The sequence below is a fragment of the Apodemus sylvaticus genome, chromosome 1, assembly GCF_947179515.1.
Source record: "Apodemus sylvaticus chromosome 1, mApoSyl1.1, whole genome shotgun sequence".
In the NCBI taxonomy this organism is placed as follows: Eukaryota; Metazoa; Chordata; class Mammalia; order Rodentia; family Muridae; genus Apodemus; species Apodemus sylvaticus.
Window position 1 is genome coordinate 210,343,545 of NC_067472.1, and position 17,788 is coordinate 210,361,332.

At 38.6% G+C, this 17,788-nt stretch overlaps 1 pseudogene; it reads left to right on the forward strand.

Moving 5' to 3' along the window:
• The first annotated feature begins 6,793 nt into the window (after positions 1–6,793).
• LOC127676347 (ubiquitin-conjugating enzyme E2 G1-like) overlaps positions 6,794–17,788 on the forward strand; it is a 1,073,095-nt pseudogene continuing 1,062,100 nt past the window's right edge.

Here is a 17,788-nt window from a genome sequence, read left to right on the forward strand (position 1 = left end):
AAAGTCACCCTGAAAAGTGTCTGCTGCTGTTATAGCCCCCTACTCAGCCTCAACACCCTGCCTGGGATTCTGGGGCTCCAGGGAGGGAATTTTGCAGGGTGCAGAGGGTGAGGATGGGTGAATATGGAAGCTGTGGTCTTGCTCATTGGACAGCTCAGGATGGTGGTGGTGGGGAGTACATCCTGCCTGAGAGGCAGCTGGTGTGTTTCTTATCAAGTTTCCCAACTTGCAGCAGTGATCATAACCTTACAGGGGGCGGCTGCTGGAGATACCCCTTTGCCCCTCATTACTGCCTAGTGGAGCTTGCTCTGTCTGGCACGCACTTGTGAACACACACACACACACACACACACACTGAGAATTGCTCTTTTTATGTCTTTAAAGAATTATTTGGAATTTTGATGGAGATTTTATTTAATCTAGTTGTCTTTGGGATTGGATAGCTATTTTTACCGTGTTAATCTTGACAATCCAAGATAATGGGATATCTCTCCATTTTCTGAGTTCTTTGATTTCTTTCTAGAATCCTTGATGTCCTATCATAAAATAACTTCACTTGTTTGGGTACAGTTACCCAAAGGTATTTTATATTATTTTTAACTAATGTGAAGGGTGCTGTTTTCCTATTTTCCTTCTCAGCCCATTTATCATTTGTATAAAGAAAGGCTACGGATTTGTTAGAGTTAATTTTATATTCAGTCACTTTGCTGAAGTTGTGTATCAGCTTTAAAAGTTCTTTGAGAGATTGATTGGGTTTGCTCGTGTATACTATATATCATCTGTAAATAGTGATACGTTAGATTTTTTGCCAATTTGTATCCCCTTGATCTCCTTTTGTGGTCTTAGAACTCTAGCTAGAACTTTGAGTAGTATTTTGAGTAGATATGGGGGCAGTGAGAATCCTTGTCTTGCCCCTGATTTTAGTGGGGTCGATTCAATATCTCTCCATTTAATTTGAGGTTATCTGTTGGGTTTGTTGTATATTGGCCATATTATGTTTAGGTATGTGACTTGAAGTCCTGATTTTTCCAACACTTTTAACAAGAAGGGGTGTTGTATTTTTTTCAGAATTAGATGCTTTTTTAGCATCTAAGGAGATAAGCATATGAACTTATTATAAATGTATCAAAATTGGGAAATTCAGACAAATAAATTATATCATATTCTCATGCATTATACAAGTAAAGACTCAATTTTCTGTAGAATTTTTGTTATTGTGTAATATATATTGAAACCAAGTATCCTATAGATATATGCATAATTAAACCCACAAAACTTCTTGTCAACAAATATTTATTTCGATTACATATTAAAATGCAAAGGAAGAAAGCAACATGTTCTCATTTATGCATCCAGCTATGATAGGATTACCTCAAGTAAATTACTTAAGTGCCACATTAAGTAATGATAAGTAAGATTTTGCCCCAAGGAGCCAGGTGGCTCCACCTCCCTTTGTGCACTGCCAGCAGGACAGAGTGATCTCCCAGAAATACCTTCACTTAGAAAATTGCACAAGAGAACTCCTAAACCTGAAAAACAACTTCAGTAAAGTGACTGGATATAAAATTAACTCAGAGAAATCAGTGGCCTTCCTCTACTCAAATGATAAAAAAGACTGAGAAAAAAATTAGAGAAACAACTCTCTTCACAATAGTCACAAATAATATAAAATACCTTGGTGTGACTCTAACAAAACAAGTGAAAGATCTGTATGACAAGAACTTCAAGTCTATTTTGATCTAGTTTTATGCCCTTGTACAAAGCTCAAGTCTAAGTAGATCAAGGACCTCCACATAAAACCAGATACACTGAAAGTAATAGAAAAGAAATCGGGCAAGATCCTGGAGCACATGGACACAGGGGAAACGATCTTTAATGGAACACCAATAGCTTATGCTCTAAGAACAAGAATTGACAAATGGGACCTCACAAAATTGCAAAGACTCTGTAAAGCAAAGGACACTGTCAATAAGTCAAAATGGCAACCAAAGGATTGGGAAAAGATCTTTACCAATTCTAAATTCAAGGACTACTCTCCAATATATACAAAGAATTCAAGAAGCTGGACTCCAGAGGACCAGATAACCCTATTAAAAATGGGGTACAGAACTAAACAATGAATTCTGAACTGAGGAATACTGAATTGCTGAGAAGCACCTAAAGTCATGTTCAACATCCTTTGTCATCAGGAAATGCAAATCAAAACAACCTTGAGATTCCACCTCATACCAGTCAGATGGCAAAGGTCAAAACCTCAGGTAACAGCAGATGCTGGAGCAGATGTTGAGAAAGAGGAACACTCCTCCATTGCTGGTAGGATTGAAAGCTACCTGGAAACCACTCTGGAAATCAGTGTGTCCATTCCTCAGAAACTAGGATTCAGTACTACCATAGATGCTCCAAGATGTAATAAGGACACATGCTCCACTATGTTCATAGCAGCTTTATTTATAATAGCAAGAAGCTGGAAACAACCTAGATGTCCCTCAACAAAGGAATGGATACAGAAAATGTGGTACAATTACACAATGGAGTACTACGCAGCTATTAAAAACAATGAATTCATGAAATTTTTTATGCAAATGGATGGAACTAGAAAATATCATCCTGAGTGAGGTAACCCAATCACAAAAGAACAGACATGGTATGCACCCACTGATAAGCAGATATTAACCCAGATAAGTGTATGTAGGCCACACCTGGGACGGTGGTCCTGGGTACCATTAGGAAACAGTTTGAGCAAGCCATGAAGAGGAAGCCAGTAACCAGCATTACTCCACTGCCTCGCCTTCAGTTCCTGCTTCCAGGTTCCTGCCCTGACAACTTTCAGCCCTGACTTCCCTGAGGATGGACTACAAACTGTGAGCTGAAATAAACCCTTTCCTCTCCCAGTTGCTTTTGATCATAGTGTTTTGCCAAGCCTCAGAGGCACTAAGACAACTGTGCCTACTTGTTCCCAGATCATTCAAGCTATGTTATAGCTCTAAGCTTCATCCATCACACGCAAACCAATGAGTCACCAATGAAACCCTCTCCTTGGCAGAGATCCCACTGGCCACAGGAATTTTCACTCACTTTTTCCAAAGTGAACTCAGTTCTTCAAACCTGCTTCTTCTGAATTTTCTGTGTCACTAGATGGCATATCGATGCCAGGGAACAGTGTCTTAGGGCTGGAGAGATGGCTCAGTGGGGAAGAGCACTGACTGCTCTTCTGGAGGTCTTGAGTTCAAATTCCAGAAAACACATGGTGGCTCACAACTCTCTGGAATGAGATCTGATGCCCTCTTTGGGGCTGTCTGAAGACAGCTACAGTGTACTATCAAGTCATAAATACAGAAATCTTAAAAAATAAACAAACCCTGTGTCTTAGTTAAATTCTTTACACTCTGTGCCTCCTCATCTTTACTGTCAACATTCAATTATGACCACTTTTCCATTCCTCCTTTAAAACTCTTTTGATACTGTATCTTCACAGTCACTACTTGTTCTCAAAAATAAACTTTATTTTGCTGATAATTAATTTCCTACTTCTAGTAGTTTTCTCCCCTATAAAGGTATCATACTGGGTGGTCTTTCTAAATTTAAAAAATAGTTATCATTTCATCACTGCATTGCTCTTTCATTTACTGCTCTTAGAATAAACTAAAAATTCACCCATCTCTTTATGGCACATGCTAAGCTATTTGCAAGATAAAACCACAATTCTGTCATTTGGGCTCTTATACTGCTGCCTTTGGTTTAAATGCATTTTCTAAACACTTTATGGGCTAACATTTTATTGTCACCCAAATGCCTGACATACACATCTGAAGAGAGTAAGTACTTATTTTGACTCATGATTTGGCCCCAGGTACTTGGACAACATCACAGCCTGGGAGTTCTATCAGAAAGCATCTTCTCCCCATTATGGTGGGAAACAGAGAAGACAGAAAGATGCGAGGAACGAGATAATGTCAGATACACATCATTTGTGGTCTTCTTACCCCAGCCAGGATCCACTAAAGTTTCTAGAAGTCTCCCAAAATCGTGCCACCAGCTGAGAACGCAAGGGCTCAGCCTGTCTTTCTTTTGGGAGAAACTGCACATCCAAACTTTAACAGCTTCTTACTGCCAGCTTCTACGCAAACTTCGAATCTCAAATTAGATCGTCACCTCCAGAGAAGTTATAGCTATACTTTCCAATCTGTGGTGTTCATAGACAAGGCACCAGCCGTATACAGCTTACAGTGCACCTGAAATGTGGTTCCTGTGAACGTAGATGTTAAACAAAAAGTACACACGTTATTGTAAAAAGTTAGTATTAATTTAAATAAACACACACATATGCAATAGCTTAGTAATAGTTTTATAATTACATGTGAAAGAACATTTCAACATATTAAGTTAAACTAAACATATTAATAGGAATTAATTTCAGCTTTTAAAAAAACCTTTCAGCCTCTCTGTAGAAAACTCAAAGTTACATGCAGACTGCCTTAGGGTCCCTTTGACCAACACCCAGGCTCAGCAGGAGGAGCTCCTGTAGTCAGTGGTCTGTACTTGTGACTGGACTATTTATCTGTGGAAATTACAAGACTGACAGACTGCAAGCAGCTTATGGACAAGGAGCTGGCTCTAACTACCTGGAAATTCCAGAAGTAGGAATGCTCAAATAAATAGTCAACAAATTATAAGAAATAAATGAACAAAATAATCAATCCTCACTATTTTTGGATTCTACATTTGTGGGTTGACAGAAAGACACAAAAGAAAATCTCCAAATAACAGTGCTTCCTGTATCATCTGTGCATGTGCTGAGATCTTAACTGAGGCCAAACACAGCAGTATTCTCTTTTATGGTTTCAGCTATCAAACTGCACACACATGTTCTTTCCAGTCTATTTACTATGTTTTTCAGAGCTTTGTTTTCTGATTTGCACCTTATGCCATCTGTTGATTTCCCTGCTTGAAATGCCCCCCCCAAATACCATGCTGAAAAGTTTTCTGGTGTTCCTATGCACAAGGTTCTGTTGTGCCAAATAGAGAAGACAAGTGTGTAGATAAAATACCTTCAAGCTTACATCATAGTGCTATCAGCCACACACCCAAATTAGCAAATCCATATGAAGTAATGTGCCTCTTATAGAAATAAACATATCATTCACTTGTTCCCCATGGAATGTGGCCACAGGGACCCACAAGGAACCTAATCCTGTAACTCTCCTAGAATCAAGGGCTCACAATTTGCTACTTCAGTGTTCTAGACACCTCAGAAGTCACTGTATTTGTCGAATAGTCATTTGGTTTAAAAACAAATCTTATGTGAATATGGTGATAGACAAAAAAGTGATTTTAACTTTAATTCTGACTGACTTTTACAAGTGATATGATTCAGGGGAACTTGCTTCACTGTCCTGGCCTTTTCCCATAATTCAAAATGAGGATTAAAAAAGTTTAACTGTTAATGGTTGGGAAGGTCTGGCTGGGTGTAAAGTGGGAGTGGAAACAGGGTTTATGACCAAGAGGCACAGTTCGGGATGTGAAAATATTCTACTGTATCTTGATTATGGGGGTGACTGTATATCTGATTTTCTTTTTCAAAACTCTGAAACCTTATTCATATATATTCTAACATTAACCCTATTTTAAACAAAATCTTTAGTATATCAAGAGTGCACTACTCTGTAGCACTTGGGGTTTCCTGGGTAAGCTTCACCTGATGGGGCGGGACCTCAGGAAGCTTTAAGCCAATGGGAGGTCTGGAGGCGGGGCCCGTGGAGCTCCAGGTCCTATCCTGGAGTGTGTGCGGCGGGAGGGGCGGCCCCGTGGGGGCGGGCCAGGGCTGAAAGCTGGGTGTGGGAAGCTTGGCGGCCCCGCCCAGTCTCCTGGACCAGCAGAGGACACGGGTTCTGCTGCAGCCGCAGGGATTGGAGATCACAACAGAGTGGTGTGGTGTGGGCTGGAAGGTGAAGTCCTGCGGCCAGGCCTGGGGGCGGGGCGGCGGGAAATGCAGGAGGTGATGCTGGGGTCCGGGCGAGGCGAGGAGCCGAGATGCACAGGAACTAGAGGGCGGAGAGCTCAGGACCGCCCGGCTCTGGCCCTTCCCCGCTGGGCGGAACCGGGATCCAGGGCGGCGCCGCTGCGGGTCCTAGGCCTGCTGAGGGCCAGGTTGAGCCTGCCTGTGCTCGGGTCCCAGTTTTCCCTGAACCTGCGGCCTGGCTGATGCCCTGGCAGCCGGGATGGGGTAGGGGGAGGCGCCGGGCCCCGCATTCCTGCACAGGAAGGTCGTGGGCTCTTCTTGAGTAGGGTGGTGGGGACTGGACCTGCTGGCCAGGCGCTGGTGTTGCCTTCACTCTACTGCTAACTCTTCCCTCCCCACCTCCTTGGAAGGGCTGCCGGCCCTGGTGGTCTAAAACATTTTGTTTAGTTGAGGCAATCCAGTTCTTATAATTCTAAGAGACTTGGCTTTCACTTTTTGGGGACTCTTGTTAATTGAAGTCCTGAGTTACTTAGTGTGTTGAGTTTTGATGCCACCAAACTGTTCAGGTTTTGGATACTTAACAAATCTCAGTTCTGTGCCCCTGCAACTTTTTCAAAGAAAGTAAGATGCCTTTGAAAGAGTTGAAAGGGGGCTGGAGAGATGGCTCAGCAGTTAAGAGCACTGACTGCTCTTCCTAAGGTCCTGAATTCAATTCCCAGCAACCAAGTGGTGGTTCACAACCATCCATAATGAGATCTGGCTCCCTCTTTTAGAGTGTCTGAAGACAGCTACAGTGTACTTAAATAAGATTAACCATGTTTCCTGTTGTTCTTGCCTCTGTCAGATCCGCCTTGTTGGAATTAACATTTTCACTGGTAGAAAACATGAAGATATCTGTCCCTCTACTCACAACATGGATGTTCCAAATATTAAGAGAAATGATTATCAAGTAAGTACTGATCTCGTTCACAGTGTTTCAGAAGTGTATAAATGCCCTCTTTAGTAGTAGTTTGTCAAGACTTGAGAGTAGTTTTATAGAGTATATTCCTTGCCAGTTACTAGACTCCACTTATCTTACAGATTAGAGAAATAGTGTTTTGTTTTGTTCTGCTTTTGTTAATATTCGGTGCCTTTTATTGTTGGGAAATAGAGGATCATATATCTCAGACTGGCCTTGAACTCCCTATTCAAGGATAATCTTCAGTTTCTGACCCTCCTGCCTCTGCCTGTGAGTGCTGAGATTATAGGTTGCATCTTCATGGCTGGCTCTCCTGTACTGGAAGCCAAACCCAGGGCTTTGTGCATACTTTAGGCAAGCAACCTACAGTTGTGCTGTTTCTCCAGCTTCTATTCCTGCATCTTAAAAATGCTGTATTGGACCAGTGAAATGGCTGGGTTAGGCACTGTCTGTGAAGCCTTAGTCTGGACAGAGGTGTTCTGTACTTGTGAGCTGGGAAATGCCTATACCTGCATACATACACTAACTAGATAAATAAATGTAAGTGAGGCAGGAGAATCAGAAAGACTTAGGAAGGTTGGAATCAGCTGCATTCACTCGATGACTTCCTTTTATTCTATCTGTCTTTTAATTCCTTAAGAAGTTTAAAGGAGATTGGTTCCCATTCTGGATCTCCATCATCCATGCTTACAATTGGGAAAAGCGTCAAATTTTCCCATTGTTCTCCAGCCTTCTGTACTGTTTGTAGAATATGGGACTGAGGGGGTGTCCTTTTCTTGTCCATCTTCTTAGGCCTAGGAGGTAGAAGAGGGGGCAAGTAAGGATTATGATATTTAGCTGTTTCTATTTTGTGGAATAGTTTGAAGTGCCACGGTCACCCCAGCTGGGTATGGGGGTCCCTGGGATGAGGGTCCTTGATGTCCAGGTGGGTAAGGATTCAGCTGTGAGAAACAGAAACACAGAGGCAGCTTGAATCTGGGGGTATTTTGCAGCTCTCAAGCAGGGGTTTTTATACATTAAAAATCAAATGTAGCAACCCTTAGAATCCATATCCAGTGAAACAATGACTAACACCAACAAAAGTCATTTGGCACAGTAAAATACAAACATCATCTGAGCATTACAACTCTGAAAGTACATCAGTGTAGTGAATCAGAAACAGGACAGGTAACATCATTATTATTAATATAAATCATTAAAATATAACAATTCTAAAAGGATGTATTCAATAGGACGGTCATCCAAGGCTAATGGCATATTCCCAAGAACAGGTTAATAAATCTATATGTTCAGTGCTCTCCAATGTCATAAGTGTAGCCATATGAAATTTTATTATTGGGAAAGTTTTCATCTATCATAATAATTTTATAAATGATTTAAAAAGTAAAGCATTGCTTTACCTGGAGATACAGTCATGTTAGTGATCCCATCTCAAGGGATAGTTTCATACCCATTGTTCTTGCTTAGGATCATGGTCTAGGCTCCCAGGAACCTGTAACTAAGGAATGAAAGAGAACAGAACAGGAATGTTGTCATGAGAACTAGGGCTCAGTATGTTTGCTCCAGGGGAGAGTTCCACAACTGGCTCCAGTAGACCTCTTTCTTTTGAAGTTGAATTCTCAGTCTGTGGAACTTGTCAAACAGATTCTTCTGGTGTTGGTGTGGCATTGAAGGTTATTGGTATTAGGTCTTTGTTGAAGATCTGATAGAACTCTGCATTAAACCCATCTGATTGATCCTGGGCTTTTTTCCTTTTTTTTTTTTTTTTTTTGATTGGGAGACTATGAATGACTGCTTCTATTTCTTTAGTGGGTTTTGGATGGTTTAGATAATTTATCTGATCCTGATTTAGCTTTGGTACATGGTATGTTTCTACATAATTATACATTTCATCTAGATTTTCCAGTTTTCTTGAGTATAGGTTTTGTAATAGGATCTGATGATTTTTTTGAATTTCCTCAGTATCTGTTGTATGTCTCCCTTTTCATTTCTGATTTTGTTGATTTGGATACTGTCTCTGTGACCGCTGGTGAGTTTGTGCACGGGTTTATCTATCTTGTTGGTTTTTACAAATAACCAGCTCCTGGTTTGGTTGATTCTTTGTATATTTCTTTTTGTTTCCACTTGATTGATTTCAGCCATGTGTTTGATTATTTCCTGCCTTCTACTGCTCTTGGGTATATTTGCTTCTTTTTGTTCTAGAACCTTCGGATGTGCTGTCATGCTGCTAGTGTATGCTCTTTGCAGTTTCTTTTTGGAGGCATTCAGAGTTATGGGTTTTCCTATTAGCACTGTTTTCATTGTATCCCATAAATTTGGGTATATTGTGCCTTCATTTTCGTTAAATTCTAAAATGTCTTTAATTTCTTTCTTTCTTTCTTCCTTGACCAAGTTATCATTGAGTAGAATGTTGTTCAGTTTCCATGTGTATGTGGGCTTCCTCTTGTTTTTTGTTGTTATTGAAGACAAGCCTTAGTCCCTGGAGATCTGATAGGGTACATGCATGGGATTATTCCAATCTTCTTATATCTGTTGAGGTCTGTTTTGTGTCCAAGGCGAGTATATGGTTACTTTTGGAGAAGGTACCATGAGGTGCTGGGAAGAAGGTATATTCTTTTGTTTTAGGACAAAATGTTCTATAGATATCTGTTAAATCCATTTGGTTCCTAAATTCTGTTAGTTTCACTCTGTCTCTGTTTAGTTTCTATTTCCATGATCTGTCCATTGATGAAAGTGGGCTCTTGAAGGCTCTCCCTATTATAATGTGAGGTGCAATGTGCACTTTAGTAAAATTTCTGTTATGAATGTGGGTATTCTTACATTTGGAGCATAGATGTTTAGAATTGAGAGTTCATCTTGGTAGATTTTTTCCTTTGATGAGTATGAAGTACCCTTGCTTACATTTTTTGATTACTTTAGGTTGAAAGTCTATTTTGGAACATTTGCTTGGAAAATTGTTTTCTAGCCTTTTATTCTGAGGTAGTATCTGTTTTTGTGCCTGAAGTGGGATTCCTGTATGCAGCAAAATGTTGGGTCCTGTTTACGTATCCAGTCTGTTAGTCTATGTCTTTTGATTGGAGAATTGAGTCAATTGATATTAAGAGATATTAAGGAAAAGTGATTGTTACTTCCTGTTATTTTTGTTATTAAAGGTGGAGTTTTGTTTATGTGGCTTTCTTCCTTTCGGTTTGTTAAAAGAAGATTATTTTCTTTCTTTTTCTAGGGTGCAGTTCCCTCCTTTTTGAGGTTTCCATTCATTATCCTTTGAAGGACTGGATTTGTGGAAAGGTACTGTGTAAATTTGTTTTTGTCATGGAATACCTTGGTTTCTCCATCTATGGTAAAGTTTTTCTGGGTATAGCAGCCTGGTTTGGCATTTGTGTTCCCTTAGGGTTTGTATGACATCTTTTCAGGTTCTTCTGGCTTTCATAGTCTCTGTCAAGAAGTCTGGTGTAATTCTGATTAGTCTGCCTTTAAATGTTACTTGACCTTTTCCCCTTACTGCTTTTAATATTATTTCTTTCTTTAGTGCATTTGGTGTTTTGATTATTATGTGTCAAGAGGAATTTCTCTTCTGGTCCAATCTATTTGGAGTTCTGCAGGCTTCTTGTATGTTCATGGGTATCTCTTTCTTTAGATTGGGGAAGTTTTCTTCTATAATTTTGTTGAAGACATTTACTGGCCTTTTAAGCTGGAAATCTTCATTCTCTTCTATACCTATAATCTTTAGGTTTGGTCTTTTCATTGTGTCCTGGATTTCCTGAATGTTGTGGGTTAGGAGATTTTTGTATTTTGCATTTTCTTTGAGTGTTGTGTCAGTGTTTTCTATGGTATCTTCTGCACCTGAGATTCTCTCTACTATCTCTTCTATTCTGTTGGTGATGCTTGTTTATATGACTCCTGATTTCTTTCCTAGGTTTTGTATCTCCAGAGTTGTTTCCCTTTGTGATTTTTTTTATTGTTTCTCCTTCCATTTTTATATCCTGGATGGTTTTGTTCAATTCCTTCTCAAGTTTGGTTATGTTTTCCTGTAATTCTTTAAGGGAGTTATTTATGTCCTTCTTGAAGTCCTCTATCAGCATCATGAGCTGTGAATTTAAATCCAAATCTTTCTTTTCAAGTGGGTTGGAGTATCTAGGACTTCCTGTTGTGTTGCCATGCTGCCTTGCTTTCTGTTGATAATGTTCTTATTTTGCCTCTCACCATCTGTCCATCTCTGGTGTTAGTTGGTCCCTCCTAACAGCAGCTACTAATCAGGGGAAACTGCAGGCACTGAGTTCTTCCTGGTTGGTGATTCTGCACATACTAGAGAAAAGTGCTGTGATTAAATGAAGCAGTATACAAGGTTGCACTCTAACTTATGACCATGGAGGTATTTTCTGGGACCACATCACATATATTCTCCTCTGCCCATGATCATAGCCTTCATATTATTTTAGAAGGTATGAAGTTGATACTGACATTATCAATTAAATAATTTAAGGTATGTTCTCATAAGTTCGTCAATCGTTTTGAGGACAGATATCAATGATACAATATTTTCAGTTTGGGGGGATAAATTTTCTGGTCATCCATAAATACTATTCCTGAATATCCACTTCAAAAATTGTGAAAAAATGAAATGTTTAGAAGAGAATAATAGGGCAAATTTGGATTTCACCCCTGATCAGTCACTGTAAGCTCCCAGCATAGAAAATATTAGTTAGTGTCTGACTGATGCAGGCTCAAAATAAGTGAATGTCCAGGCTGTCTGTCAATCTGTCATCCTTCTTGTTATTTCTACTCAACTCACTTTCAGTCCACACTTGAAAATACTCACATTTTTTAGAAGATAGTAATCAACTCATTTGAATGAAGAATGAATATATATATAAATATATATTTATATGTTTATATACTCATAGTGTGCCTTTCAAGTGTAGTTGGTATATGTAAGAGAAATTTACTTTAATTTTTGAGAGTAAAGAAAACTAAAATGAATGTTTTTCTTGAAAGACCATATATGTGTCCTGATTCTGCTGTCTAGTGAATAAAAAGTTAAATTATTTTGAGGATGTCTTTCATGTTATGTTAAGAGCATTATTAGTTTCATAGGAGATGATCATCATTATTTCCATTTGCAAGGAAGGTAATTACTTATCAGACATTTAAATTGGAGATTTCAGTTTTATGTATTTCTTCTGAATTTTGGTTCATATATACAGATATATATGTATGTTTACAATTAGATGTCTTGAGGTGAAAAGAAAATATAAGTACAAATGTTTCATTTGATTTGACATTTGTTTGTTGTTTGTTTATGAGTGTGCATGTGTATCCTTTAGTAAATATTATATATTCCCGTATTTTGAGTGTTATATGGTACATGAAATAGTGTGGGAAATTTTCTCTGTAGCATCATGTTTCAAAAATATCACACATTTGAAGAGTATGTGTATATGTATATATATATGTATATGTATATACACAAGATTTTTGATTCAGGGTTTATAGTGTGTCATTTGCCTCCTGATCCGAGACAGTAAGTATCTTCAGATTTGGACCAACATATTAGCTTAACAGTGTCCAATACAGATTTATATACCCAAGTGAACACACACACACACACACACAAACACACACACACTCACACATATATACACATTCATACACAAAGAGGTAATATTCACCCTATCATGAAGTAATAGAACATCACACATCTGGGAAGTATTCTGTCAAAAGTTAGAAGGGAAAAGAGAGAACAACCACAACAAAAAATAATTATGAACTATTACGTATGTCAATTTTACAAAGGACAAATTTTATAGAAAAGGAATGATGAAAGCAGGAAATCAAGATTTGATTTGCTTCCAAGATTATTGTTTCTTATAAACACGTGATAAGATCAGAATGCTTGATGGGAAGACATATTTCTAATTACTTGTTTAAATTATTGAGATAAATAATCATCTTTTTGGACACTTGTATGAGATATGCTTTGTGTGTTTACTAAAGGAGCCATTGTAGTGAGCTGACGTTACTTCTTAGCATACAAAGAAGGGCAATGGAAAATGAATTTTATCCAGTTAGACAATATTTCTATATCATTTATTTTAGAAAAATTATTTAATGTGGTTAAGTAAAGTACAAAATTTTAACTAATATTTTATGGTATGGTCATTGTGGAAATAAATAAAAATGCTTACTAATTCACAATATTTAAGGAAGAAATCTTGATACATAGTTTTCTAAAAATGCCATATATATATATATATATATATATATGGCCATATTCACAGTATATTCATTTTCAACCTTCTTCAATCAGAAAACAATCAGGCTATGTCTGTTTGTGAGCACTGAGAAGCTCATATCCAGTACCGTCTTTCACACATGCTTTGTTGAATTCCATCTACCCTGGCTTGAACTGTGCCTGAAGTTCTCTGTTCTGGGGCAGGAGCAACTGATTATTTCCACCAGCAATACCAACTACAATGTAAATCAAACTAACAGAGATACTTGATTCTTTTTCTAGGAGTAAGAACAAGTTTAATATAAAATGTATCATCCCACTGGATAACCTGTGGGCTGTGGATAATGTGGACCTAGTCAGAAAACAAGCAAACCTGTCCTTGCAAGAACCTTTTCTGCCCACTGGAAATTTTTTGGCCACCTTTCTGTAAGACCAACACTCTGGACCAGTATTCACAGGAAGAGAGCTGTAGAAATTGTTGGGCAACTTAATGCTTCCTAATTCACAGATCAAGCCAATTAACCAGGATGTTTACAAAATCCAGTTTAGTTTGATTTTATACAAGGTGACAACTCCAACTTTACCCTTCTATGATGACCCCATTTTGTCTATAATTTCCACAACATACATTTCACATCTAAGGATATACCTTAGTTTTTGATCTGTGATGTTCATCAGGATTCCAAAAGATTCAAAAAGACAAATGGAGGAACATTGTCTTCTAAGAAGGATGTGGACAAAACAGAACAAAGCAAAACATATCCTCCACTTTCTTTGCTCCATAATGCCTGGTATTATTTAGGCTTTGAAAATAAACAAATTGATTTTTCTCCAATAATACTGCATAGAATAGCTAAATTTAACAAATACCTCTGATACTCCCCAGCTAATTTCCATAAAAATAGTATTTAATTGAACAGATAAAAATGGTTACTCATAGAATGCTCAAGTATTTGAAGGTCTGTGTAGCAGACCATCACTGGTGGCATATTGTCGATTGATAAGGATAAAGGTCAAGGGATAAGGTTCCATCAGATCCTCAGATGAGCTCATGTTGATCTGCCTTAGCTCAATGGCCAGGCTCTTCCAAGCCTTCCTCACTTTTCACTCCTCTTCCCGACTTTTCTCCCACAGCTTCACACCTCTGAATCTGCCCTCAGCTTTTGTGCTCAGTCACCTTAGTCCAAGCTCAGCACCCTAAATCTACCCTCAGCTTAATTATGTTTCTAATCTCCTGCCTGCAACCTCATACCAGGTGTGGGAGTAGCCAATGGCCAATACTCCTTAGATCTCACATGGCTGGTGACTCTTTCTCCCTCTGTAGCTGGTGAATCTTTTGCTCCTCCCCTGAATCTGCTAGCCTTACTGTAGTGAAGCTGGAAATCCTGACTAGTCCAACCAGCTCATTGGCCAATAGGATCTTTATTGATAGATGAAGAGCCAGTTAGGTAACAGGACCTTCAGGGTTCACATGCAGATTCCTGATCAAAGTGTTGGAACCCACCCCTACATATCACCAAGCACCTGTGAGGTTTCCACTTGTGTCACTTTTTATTTTAGTGATATGTGATGTGTTATATATATATGTGTGTGTATGTATATGTATGTATATATATGTATATGTGTATGTATGTATATATGTACATATACACATAAGTGCATATAGATTAGTATTTACACGTGCACATATGCATGTATATATACATATATGTATAATGTATGTATATAAATGCAGATATGTATGTTTGTATATATACGTATATAAAAGTATGTGTATATATGTATATGCATATATATCCATATTTATATATACATATGCACATAGGTATGTTTATATATACACACACTCACACAAGTATGAGTGTGAGTGTGTGTGTGTGTGTGTGTGTTTGTGTTGGTGTAGGTTGAGGGGTACAGACAAAATCCACCCTTCTTTTTTTTTAATATTTTTATTTTCTATATTCTTTGTTTACATTCCAAATGATTTCCCCTTTCCCGGATCCCCCCTCCCCATATGTGCCATAAACCTTCTTCTCTCCATCCCTTCTCCAATCACCTCCCTCCTTTTTCTCTGTCCTTATATTTCCTTCCAATGCTAGATTGATCCTTTCCAGAATCAGGACCCTCTCCATACTTCTTCATGGGAATCATTTGTTATGTGATTTGTGCCTTGGGTATTCAGGGCTTCTGGGCTAATTAATATCCACTTATCAGAGATTGCATTCCATCTGTATTCTTTTCTGATTGGGTTACCTCACTTAGGATGATATTTTCCAGATCAAACCATTTGCCTAAAAATTTTGTGAATTCATTGTTTCTAATTGCTGAGTAGTATTCCATTGTGTAAATATACCACATTTTCTGTATCCATTCCTCCTTTGAGGGACATCTGGGTTCTTTCCAGCTTCTGGCTATTATAAATAAGGCTGCTGTGAACATAATGGAGCATGTGTCTTTATTGCATGCCAGCGAATCCTTTGGGTATATGCCCAGGAGAGGTATAGCAGGGTCCTCTGGAAGTCTCATGTCCGGTTTTCTGAGGAACCTCCAGACTGATTTCCAAAGTGGTTGTACCATCTTATAGCCTCACCTGCAGTAGACGAGTGTTCCTCTTTCTCCACATCCTCCCCAACACCTGCTGTCTCTTGAGTTTTTGACCTTAGCCATTCTGACTGGTGTGAGGTGAAATCTCAGGGTTGTTTTGATCTGCATTTCCCTAATGACTAATGATGTTGAGCACTTCTTAAGGTGCCTCTTGGCCATCCAAATTCCTTCAGGTGAAAATTCTTTGTTTAGATCTGTACCCCATTTTTAATAGGGTTATTTGGTTCCCTGGGATCTAACTTCTTGAGTTCTTTGTATATATTGGATATTAGCCCTCTATCAGATGTGGGGTTGGTGAATATCCTTTCCCAATTTGATGGTTGCCGTTTTGTCCTTTTAACAGTGTCCTTTGCCTTACAGAAACTTTGTAATTTTATGAGGTCCCATTTGTCAATTCTTGATCTTAAAGCATAAGCTATTGGTGATCTGTTCAGGAACTTTTCCCCTGTACCCATGTCCTCAAGGGTCTTCCCCAGTTTCTTTTCTATTAGTTTCAGTGTGTCTGGTTTTACATGGAGGTCGTTGATCCACTTGGAGTGAAGTTTAGTACATGGAGATAAGAATGGATCAATTCGCATTCTTCTGCATGCTGACCTCCAATTGATCCAGCACCATTTGTTGAAAAGGCTATCTTTTTTCCACTGGATGTTTTTGGCTCCTTTGTCGAAGATCAAGTGACCATAGGTGTGTGATTCATTTCTGGGTCTTCAATTCTATTCCATTGGTCCACTTGTCTGTCACTGTGCCAATACCATGCAGTTTTTAACACTATTGCTCTGTAGTATTGCTTAAAGTCAGGGATACTGATTCCCCCAGAATTTCTTTTGTTGTTGAGAATAGTTTTAGCTATCCTGGGTTTCTTGTTATTCCAGATGAAACTGAGAATTGCTTTTTCTAACTCTGTGAAGAAATGAGTTGGGATTTTGATGGGGATTGCATTGAATCTGTAGATTGCTTTTGGCAAGATGGCCATTTTAACTATATTAATCCTGTCAATCCACGAGCATGGCAGATTTTTCCATTTTCTGAGGTCTTCTTCGATTTCCTTCTTCAGAGACCTGAAGTTCTTGTCATATAGACCTTTCACTTGTTTGGTTAGAGTCACACCAAAATACTTTATATTGTTTGTGGCTATTTTGAAGGGTTTCATTTCCCTAACTTCTTTCTCAGCCTGCTTATCCTTTGAGTATAGAAGGCAACTGATTTGCTTGTGTTGATTTTATAACCAGCCACTTAGCTGAAGTTGTTTATCAGCTGTAGGAGTTCTCTGGTGGAGGTTTTTGGGTCACTTAAGTAGACTATCATGTCATCTGCAAATAGTGATAATTTGACTTCTTCCTTTCCAAGTTGTATCCCCTTGATCTCCTTATGTTGTCTAATTGCTCTAGCTAGAACTTCAAGTACTATATTGAAAAGATATGGAGAGAGAGGACAGCCTTGTCTAGACCCTGATATTAGTGGGATTGCTTCAAGTTTCTCTCCTAAATGGATGTTTGATGTTGGCTACCGGTTTGCTGTATATTGCTTTAATGATGTTTAGGTATGGGCCTTGAATTCCTGTTCGTTCCAATACTTTTAGCATGAAAGGATACTGGATTTTGTCAAATGCTTTCTATGCACCTAATGAGATGATCATATTTTTTTCTTTGAGTTTGTTTATGTAGTGGATAGCATTGATGGATTTCCTTATATTGAACCATCCCTGCATCCCGGGGATTAAGCCTATTGATCATGGTGGATGATCGTTTTGATGTGTTCTTGGATTTGGTTGGTGAGAATTTTATTAAGTATTTTTGCATCAATATTCATAAGGGTAATTGGCCTGAATTCCTCTTTCTTTGTTGGATCTTTGTGTGGTTTTGGTATCAGCGTAATTGTGGCTTCATAGAACAAGTTGGGTAGAGTTCCTTCTATTTCTATTTTGTGGAATAGTTTGAAGAGTATTGGTGTTAGGTCTTCCATGAAGGTCTGATAGAATTCTGCACTGAAGCCATCTGGTCCCATGTTTTTTTGGTTGAGAGACTTTCTATGACCC